At 36.8% G+C, this 10,260-nt stretch overlaps 1 pseudogene; it reads right to left on the reverse strand.

Moving 5' to 3' along the window:
* Nucleotides 1-8,137: 8,137 nt before the first annotated feature.
* The window catches only part of LOC111382082, a 3,770-nt pseudogene continuing 1,647 nt past the window's right edge, over nucleotides 8,138-10,260 (reverse strand).

A 10,260-nucleotide genomic window follows, 5' to 3' on the forward strand; every position in this document is an offset into this window, starting at 1 on the left:
ACTAGCCACTCGTATAAACCATCCCGCGTCTTAAAGGCTATTTTCCATTCATCCCCTGGTCTAATCCTAATTTGGTGATATCCACTTCGTAGATCTATTTTAGAAAACCATAAGGATCCCGCTAACTCATCCAGCATGTCGTCGAGGCGTGGTATGGGAAATCGATATTTTATAGTAATTTTGATAATGGCACGACTATCGACACACATACGCCAAGATCCGTCTTTTTTGGAAGTAAGTAGGACGGGGACTGCATAAGGACTAAGGCTATGACGAATAAAACCTTTAGATAGTAATGCCTCAACCTGTTTATTTAGCTCGACCCGTTCTGCAGGATTCATCCTATAGTGAGGGCGATTTGATAATTGTGATCCCGGGACCAAGTTGATTGCATGTTGAATATCACGAATGGGAGGGAGTTCATCAGGTAGGTCATCTGGCATGACATCGCTAAACTCCTCTAACAACGGAGTGGTGACAATGAGGCATGTTGAATATCACGATTAGAGTTTGCTTCGTAGTAGGTTGGGAACATGCTTTGGTAACTAACGCAAACATCAACCTGGTGTCGTGCGCCTCAAGCTCAAAGGCCTTATGGGACAAGACCTGAATTCGGTTCTTTGTACTTGTAGCACAAGTGGGTGTTGTTTTAGGCAGTGGTCTCTTTGGGGGGTCAGATGGTTTGGCTGGAAGAAGCCAAATGGGTTTGCTATTATGGACAAACTCATAGGTGTTATCACGCCCGAAGTGCTTAACATCATGATCGTAGAGCCAAGGGCAGGCCCAAAAGGACGTGAGCAACATCCATAGGTAGAATGTCACAGTAAAGGTCTTCTGAGTATGGGCCAAATGTAAGGGATACAAGACAACGATGAGTGACAGGCAAAGAAGTCCTATCGACCCATACCACCTTAAAAGGGCGACAGTGGAGTTCGGTTTTGAAGTCGAATTTGGTTACCGCTGAAGTGGAAACGACGTTCATGGTACTACCCCCGTCAATTACTAATTTGCAAGAACGAGAGTTACACGGTATGTATGTGTGGAATATTGATGTCCTTTTCCAAGAATCAGAGTCAACAGGGGTGGAGAGGATGCATCTCATGATCGAGACAACAGCCTCATCCTCCACGTGACACTCAAGTTGTTCGAGGTCCTCATCAGAATGGTCAATAGGATCGACTGTAAAACATTCATCGATTTTCGGTGTTGGAAGTAGTGGTTCTTGATTAACAGTAAGGGTATGATGAGGGCATCGAGATGCTATATGACCTCGATTCTGACAATGATGACACACGATTGACGGGTTAGCGATACGGGAAGAAGCAAAAGAAGAATGTTGATTCTTATTGATATCTTGGGAAAGTGAAGGTGATGATGACGAAGACCCGACAACTGTGCGAGACTGAGTTGATGCTGGAATACTACCAGGAGTGGAGGATGGGTTAGGAGGGGGTTGGCGAGGGTCCATAAAGTTCGAAAGGCCCCTTCGAGTGTATGGTGCTCCAGAGTACCTTTCATACTCGAGGGCTTTGTGATAGGCGTCCTCTAGGGAAAAGGGACTGAGCACGATGACGTGGTGTTTGAGGTCGGGCCTTAGGCCATTAAGAAATTGAGTAACAGTGACATCCTCGAGTTCATAAAGACTGGAACAATGGAGCAACATCAAAATGAGATCTATAGTCAGACACGATCGAGGAGTTTTGTCTATGGTTAAGCAAACACTCCAGAAGCTGAGATCGATGGAATGGTGGGACATACTTTTCTTTCAGTTTTGTTTTCATTTCAACCCATAGGGTGATAGGTTGTCCTAAATGTTCGAGGTTTCGTGTCAAGTTTTGCCAATAGCGTTTAGCAGATTTGGTGAGTTTCATTTTGGCGAAGCGAAGCGATAATCCGGCATGCGATACCAATCGAAGTATTCTTCGATGGAGTCCAGTCAATCTAAAAAGGCTTCGGGGTCTAGACGGCCATCAAATTCGGGAGCATCTACTTTAATGTTTCTAGACATGTCATCAGCAAGGTCCCTATGTCGATCAAAATGTGAGGGGCGGGGTTCAGGGTGAGTATTATATTGGACACCAGGTTCCAGATATTTGGGGGTGTGTATGTTGTGAATAGGATGCTGTATCGTGGGGGATTTCCCTCTAGGTGGAATGACAGGAGCCTGTTGCGCAGTGTTATGAATGTTCTGACCTAACTCAATGATAAAATTATCTGCGGGGCATTTTTCAGGATTTCGACGTAACTCAATGATAAAATCTTTAAGTTCAGCAAAATCAGCCTTCATAGACGCTAAATCAGTTGAAATATTGGCAACTTGCTGAGATAATACTTCGTGTGAGTGTTCTAAATATTTGAGATTCATTTGTATTGATTTGAGAATTTTTTTTTTTTAAAACTTGGAACGAATGCCGCAATACGCAAAAGGCAAAGTACTTGAATAATAGCAAAGTTTCAATAAAAGTAGAAGGAAATCCTTACTAAAACACAAGGGAAGAACCGGCCACAGGCTTTTCACAAGACGGCAGGACTTGCTGCAGCAGTCCTGCAGTAGTGGTGGAACGGAGATGGTGATAGCAAGAGCAGTGACCAGACTGGAGCCAGTAACAGTTGCGAAAGACTTCGAGCGGCAATGGAATGACGGAGATGAAAATATAATGAAATTGTTGTACCTCTGTGGCGATGATGGTGACCGAACGCGTGGAGGACTTGACCGTGACAGTAGCGACGGAGATTCCGAATTTGAGTGGTGGAGCAGCGGCGGGTTTGAGTGTTTGGAGCCAAAGTGGTTGGCATAAAGTGGCAGGAGGCAGTTTATGGATTTGAGAGGGGAAAACAATGACTTTAGTGGTGTGATAATCTTCCCTGTGCGACGAGGTGATGGTGATTATGGATGTTTAGGAAATAGATGATAGTGGTGGACTGGGGGAGTGGTTTGGTAGCGGCGAAAAATGGAGAAACCAACAGTGGTGTTAGCCGGCGATCGAAACGAGGTTAGAGTTGCAGGAACTTGTAGCTTTGCAGGCGGCGGTGTGAGCGGCTGACGGTGAGATTGTCTTGGAGTCTTGGATTCAATTTTTCGGGGAAATAAGGAGATAATAATTGGTTAATGGGTTGGGCTAGGGTAATTTAGATATGGGTTTAATTGGGCTGCTGGATTTTGAGAAATTGGGTTAGTGGGTTGGTATGACAGATTAAGGTTTGGGCTTGGGGAAATTGGCGATGGGTAAGTAATATAGGGTGCCTTTGGTTGAACAGCAACAATTGTGACATATGAACCAGCAATATGAGGAATAATCGACAATAAATTGTACTACTCTTTTTTTTTTTGGATTTTTTTTTTTGAAACTAAGAACAAAGAACTAAAAAGAAAACTTAAAACTGCTGCTGCGATAAATGCTCTTCCTCTTTCGTTTTGTGTTGTTCAAAGGCTGCCGTATGTAATGGCGGTTATTGGTGTTGAATGGGCGGTGGAAGGGTGGTTGTATATGAAGGTAGATGGAAACGAGGTCAATGATTGTGGATGATTTTGTGGCCAAAGGAAACGAACTTGCTCTGATACCAAATTAATGCAGGAACACACAAATTGAAAAAGAATAATAAGAAGAAAAGGGAATCACAGGGAAGAATTGAGGGCAAAAGAAATAATCTTATTCATATAATGCTAGTGTTTCTAAACATTGTCCTAAGCCCCTTTATATAGAGAAGGACTTTGAAATTAAATAAACTTCTTATCTAAAGAAACTTGAAAATAAAAGATAACATTGTCAAAATAAAACTATTATAATTTAGATATACTAGAATTCTACTGATTATTAGTCTTTCGCCTTGAATAGACTTTTAATTGTTTCCTTGTTGCATCAGTTAGACTCTGGCCAAACATCATAAAACAAGTTTAAGTTCAATGAGCAGCATCTAAAACCATATATTTACATGCCTACCATCAAATGTGAAAATAATTGTGTGGATCTAGTTTTTCTTTGTAAAAATTGAATGATGCTAAAAGAACTTCAAAAAATGTGAGGTTTTCTGCAGGAATTATTGACCAGTGACTTATTTGTTGCCTGTGTAGTTGTCTTGAATTCCATATATTACTTATAGATGAAGAGGAAAGTATAATTGTAGGCAGCCTTTCGCTTTCTTCCAAATGTGAAAAAATAAATGGTGTAATAAAACCCTCAACTTTCGTGCCTTGCGAGAGCGCTGCTTATAACCAGTTTGGCACAACAAAATAGGTTTCCCATTCACAAGCTTCAAGGTCTACCATTGTTAGCTCCCACCCCTGTTGAAATAAGTATGTTTTCTATCCCAATTCCAATTATGTGGACCTCGAACATTTGTCTCCCTTGCAGCCTGCGTCGAACTCCATCACACATGTAAGGAGTAGTTGGAACAGCAAGAATTGACTATCGAGTTATATCTTAGCCATACTTATACGCTCACCAGCTATGTTGGGGAAATAGATATAATTTTTTCTTTTGGACTTGAAATTAATGTCAAAAGGCACACACTTCTCGTTACATTTCTTGAGCGAATCGCATGTCACGAATACGTGTACTGAGTCTAGGTTTACATAACTGCAACCTAGGCATGAAAAGATTAAATGTTCTCGCATCGCAAGTTACAAATATGTCTACTGAGTCCATATCTAAAACCACACATAAACATATGTTACAACATGAGTCGATATGATCATGGAAACCATATATACATACTGAGCAATTTGCGAATGAGAAACCAATTCTTGCTGTAACAATTGAATATTTGAATATAAAAAGTAATTTATAGTCCATAAATTCATAATATATCATTTCATTTGAAAATCCTTTTATGGTTTATTCAACATATATCCACACTTTCCTAATAATACCAAATAAGTATATGTTCAAGTATTATTATTTATCATTAGTGATGATCACCATCAATTTAGATAGCAATAGACTGCTATTTCATTGTGAAATTTCTATATCTTTAAACAGCTATATGTATGCAAGTCATCCCATTTCTACTATAATCATAAAACGAATTATAAATAATATGTATGTGTAAAGATGACTCCTTAGACCACAATATTAGTATTCTTGCTATTTCAATCAAATTTGATGTGTAACCTTATATTCACATACATTTTCGAACGTGACCATTAGACCCAGTTTGCTATAATATTTCAATTATAGATACTTCGGATTTTAGATATAAAAGATATTCACTTTGTGTTTATTTCAAATTATCAAGTTTTTAATTAAAAAAAAATTCATTTTGTGATTATATAGTAGTGTTAATAAATTTACTTCACAAATGTAATAAAGGAAAACGAAAATGTTGAAAACTAAAAGAAAAGTTGATTTCTTATGGACATTTATAACAATTTTAGAATTGATAAGATTCCAGTATAACATGTTGATTATGACTAGTTTGAATAAAATTAAATAGCTCAAGATGATCAAGTAAGAATAGATAATCATCTTATAGATGAACAAGTAGACAAAAAAATTTCTTACATTTTTAGTAGAATTTAAAATCTATATTTAAATTTAAATTTAAATTTTTATAATTAATAATAAAAAATATAAATACGTTTAATGTTCAAAATAAAAAATATATCAATATAAATTGTTAACCTCAATTTTTGCGTCAATAGAGTCACGGTCATCTCCCTTCAGCGTAGACGTCACATGCGCACTTGAACACCTTGTTACGAGACAAAATTCACCGGTCGAAAAAATTGTTCGGCACATTTCAACAGTTAAGTCAACGATCAAACAACAGATAATATGAGTGCAAGAGAGATGAGGGATTTGATTAGGATTAGAGAATATCATAAATTAATTGTTTTATATAGATTGCTTGATTATATAGGTCCAATCCAATTAAATAATTGATGTGTCAATATGGAACCCCTTCATCACGCACATACCATATAATTTATAGATATAACATATATTATCCAAATTAGATTGCAATTGCTCTTTTAGATTCAATTATAATAGTTCTACCCAAATATATGTTCTTTTGTCTTAAATAAATTCCTATATTTAATTTCTCTCGATCCAATTTCGTTTTCTCTTAACAACAAATGTGAAATTTGAATATACATATGTATTGAAAACGCGCCAAATCCTAGTCAGTCTTTCAACGGTACAACGGCTATATCTACATACATATATGGTAAGTGTAACCCTCTCCCAGGTTTACTTACCATATACAATACGAGGAACTTTCCTTGGATTCTACAAAATTGTTCTTCAGCTTCACGCACAAATAGATTATCAGAAATACAGCAGTTGAGAAGCAAAACAAATTCCAACCATGGGTTTGGAAATCGACATTGAAAGTTCATTTTGGAAGCGGTATTTTCATAACGAAGACGATGCCCGGAAAACCGATATTTTCGACTTGATTAATGCTTCCATTGCTGTTGCCGCTATAAAGAAACCAAACGAGTTTGTCTCAAAAAGGTTGCAGATTCTTGAGTCCATTTTAACTGCTGATTCTCAAGCCAAAAAGGGTTTGCACCTGACTGTGAAAAAATCAAGCAAAAAGAATCAAGAACGTGTCATCAATCATGATTGTGAAGATCATGTGTGTAAGGATGACGAAGGGGAGATATCTGTGGGGAAAGTGATAAGGAATTTGCTGGTTTTCTTGAAAGAGAACTTGATGATTGTGAAGATCATGTCTCCAAGAATGATGGCGGGGAGATTTCTGTGGACGATAGAGATAAGGAATTTGCTAGTTTTCTTGAAAGCGAACTCGATGATTGTGAAGATCATGTCCGTAAGGATGACGGCGGGGAGATTTCTGTGGGCGAAAGTGATAATGAATTTGCTGATTTTCTCGAGAGGGAACTCGACGACGATACTGAATTTGACAATGTTATGACGGCGTCCCTCAAACCCATCAACGTACGTCACCAATTGCACGATTCCACGGTTCGTGAGTTTAAAGGGCCCCCCCAATTTCCAGTTTCCACTGTTTTTAAACACGATATGGAATGTGGTGAATTGCGTTTCGACAAAGTCGTGAAACCCATTAATGTGCGCCCCAAATTGGAAGAGAAGCCGCAGAAATTTCTCGGACAACGAGTTTCAAAAGGGTACACAGAAACAAAGTACGAGGGTGGACAAGATAAGCCAAGGAAGATCGAGGTTTTAAAAAGATGCGAAGGAACAAAGTTCGAGATAAACAAGAAAAGGAAAATTGAGGAAATAGACGGAAAAAGAGCAATGGATTCACATGATTTGAAATTTGAGGCCACAAAAAGAAGATTTGAGGAAAGAACTCAGAAAATTGAGAAAGCCAAAAGAAGGGTTCAGATTTTGGACTCAAAAGAAATTGCCCAGCAGCCCAGGCTGGTTCGCAATGGCAAGCCAAAACAAGGGTTTGGAAGCCGTATGAAGAAGATACAAAAATCAAGGTTCTAGGCAGCAATTATGATGTCCTTTTGTGATTTTCTGATATGACTTGTGTAGCTAGAGAATATAAAACCCTAAACTTGTAAATTCAATGAGAAAATATTTGCTTCGAAACTTGTAAACAAGGGTTTGGGAGCCGTATGAAGAAGATACAAAAATCTTGGTTCTAGGCAGCAATTATAATGTCCTTTTGTGATTTTATGATATGATTTGTGTAGCTAGAGAATAGAAGAACCAAAACTTGTAAACTCAATGGGAAAATATTTGTTTCAATTTCCCATTAGCTACGTCAATGTATCATTCAACCTTGAAATATTTTACTGTTTAGACTATTCAAATTTCTTTCTGATATCTGTGTACCAAGTTTGCTTTTCTGTTTGTTATTTAACTTTGCTAGTTAAGATAATAATGTATTCCTACTCGTTACTACACACGCATTGAATAAAGCACCTTACTAATAGTACATACCAAGCATACAGTGAAATATAAGGCACATCGTCAGTGCTGTACACAGAACTGAGATTCAAAATGATTTCTATCAATCTGTGTATTAGAAAAGGCATGTTCTTGAAAATTGAGCTAATGAAAAATAATACATGAACTAATCAGTCTGTAGCCAAGCATATCTTAATAAATCAATACAATCATTCCTAGCGAGGTTTCTAGACTTACAGTTCTGGAGTTTATAGGGACTGAATGTCAGACTGAGGGTTAGAAAATAGGTACCTTTCCATGCGAATTCTGTAATCTGCTAGGGTGATGAAGGGAGTTGTTCCCAATTTTCATTATTTTCAGGATAAAAAGTAATTCGAAATTGTCACTCGAGGCTTGTAGACCAAAATACTGGTCTTATCAATCAAAACTTTTTGAGAAGGTTCTTCTCTTAGCTGCTCATCATCATAATTGTCGTCGACATAGTATCGTACTCGAAGGAATTCTTGCCCCTGATATGAGCATGTCAGAAGTAGTACAGTGACTCCAATAATGTCTTCTTCATGGATCTTTAATGGGTCTGGGGGATCAGCCTGGGTAATTTTGAGAAATAGTCATGCACGGTTCAGTAGAAATACTGAAACTAAGGGCGTGGTAGTGAAATGCATATCGAATACATGAAAAACAAACGTAGTTGCTAACATTAACGGGATCAACAAGCGCACTTTCTAAAACTTGGTCATAAGATTAATCCTCAGCCAGTCCCACATAAATCAGCTTCCATTCCAAGTCTTTAATGAACTTGAAAGTTGAAACCATTACATGGTCAAAGAAAGTACATCTCTTCCTAAAATTATAGTTAATCTTTAAAATCAATGGAAAGCTAGGACAATCATTCAGAGAGAAACATATAATCAATCAAATTGGAAAGGGCGCATGAAAACAGATCCATTTACAATTCAGTTCTGCTCCGAAGTCAAATTACAGAGATGCATGGATATAATTGCAGAGTGGGGTGTTGATGAAGAGAACCAGTGTTTGACACAGAAAAGTTCCTTCTGGCTAACTATATTATTGCAATATAAAAAGTTGTTGTGCAATTGGCATGAGTCATGACATCAAGTGTTTGCAACTGTCAAAACTATTCTCAATTCTGTCAAAATATTAATATTAAAATAAGAATGCTATGAACAATGCATTCTACGTTCTCTTACAAACACACAAATTCTTGTGTCACCTAAAAGTAGTTTTGTTTGGTGAATACATTCTATCCATTATTTTTTGTATAATTAGTTTGGTTACAAGAGCAGTTATCATTTAGTTTTGGAGGATTGGAGATAATGAGAGTTATTCCATATATAGTTGAAGACTTTATGAATTTTAAGTTATTGATCCAGAATTTCTGTTTCAATAATTAAACGAAGATTTTTAGTAATACTTGAGGAATTAGAATCTTAAGATTTTGAAGTTATCAATTTTGGAGATACTACATGAGAATTGAATTCTGTTTGTGAGATGAATTTAGTTTGCATCACTTGGCATGTTCCTGTTCCTGACCCTGACCTATGTACTTCCTTCTTGGAGTATATCGTGATGTTAATAGCATTCTTAATGGAGTTCACGTGTTTGTTATATCATCGTTAAGTATTTCTTAGTATCAGCATTAAGGAGACTGTTGCATGGTATCTACCAATCCACAACTGGAATACTTCAGGATACCTGAAAGGTTTTTAAACTTCTTTTCCCCTGGTAAAAGGCTCCCATTGTATTCTAAGGTTCAAATCTTGATTGGCCACTGAAGCAATGTAACACACATTTTCAGTTTAAATAGTTTCATCCTTACCACATTAGTCTCTTTAACTAACAATATGCAGTCATCACCTCAAGTTTTTGAATTTTCTCTTAGATTGAACGAAGTAAGGAATAACTTCTGGCTTCTGCAATATATATGTTATGCGAAATAATAAGATAGAAAATTACAGCACTTAGAAACTAAGATGTAGCAGGAAGAAAATCTTCATTTACTTTGCTTTCTTTCTTGTTAAAAAATAATGATTTCACAGGTGAGCTATTTAATAATTGTTTGTTCAGTGCACTGCATTTAAAATCTAATGTAAGAATTAGGAACATATTTAAAGCAGATAGTATGCGATTTCTATTTGAACTTTAAGGGGGTGTTCTCTTTGTGTTTCAGTTTTGTGTTTTGAGTTTTGAATTCATTTTGAGTTTTGTGTTTTGAGTGTTTGTTTTGAAATTATTGAAAATGCGTTCTTTTTGTTAGTTTCTCAAAACAAAAAAAAATGAATTTTTTTTTTTTTTGAAATTTTGAGAATCACCACAACACCACCTATAAAAAAAATATATATATTAATTTTTAAATTTTTTTTTTTTTGAAATTTTGAGAATCACCACA

The sequence above is a fragment of the Olea europaea genome, unplaced genomic scaffold, assembly GCF_002742605.1.
Source record: "Olea europaea var. sylvestris unplaced genomic scaffold, O_europaea_v1 scaffold2430, whole genome shotgun sequence".
Lineage (NCBI taxonomy): Eukaryota > Viridiplantae > Streptophyta > Magnoliopsida > Lamiales > Oleaceae > Olea > Olea europaea.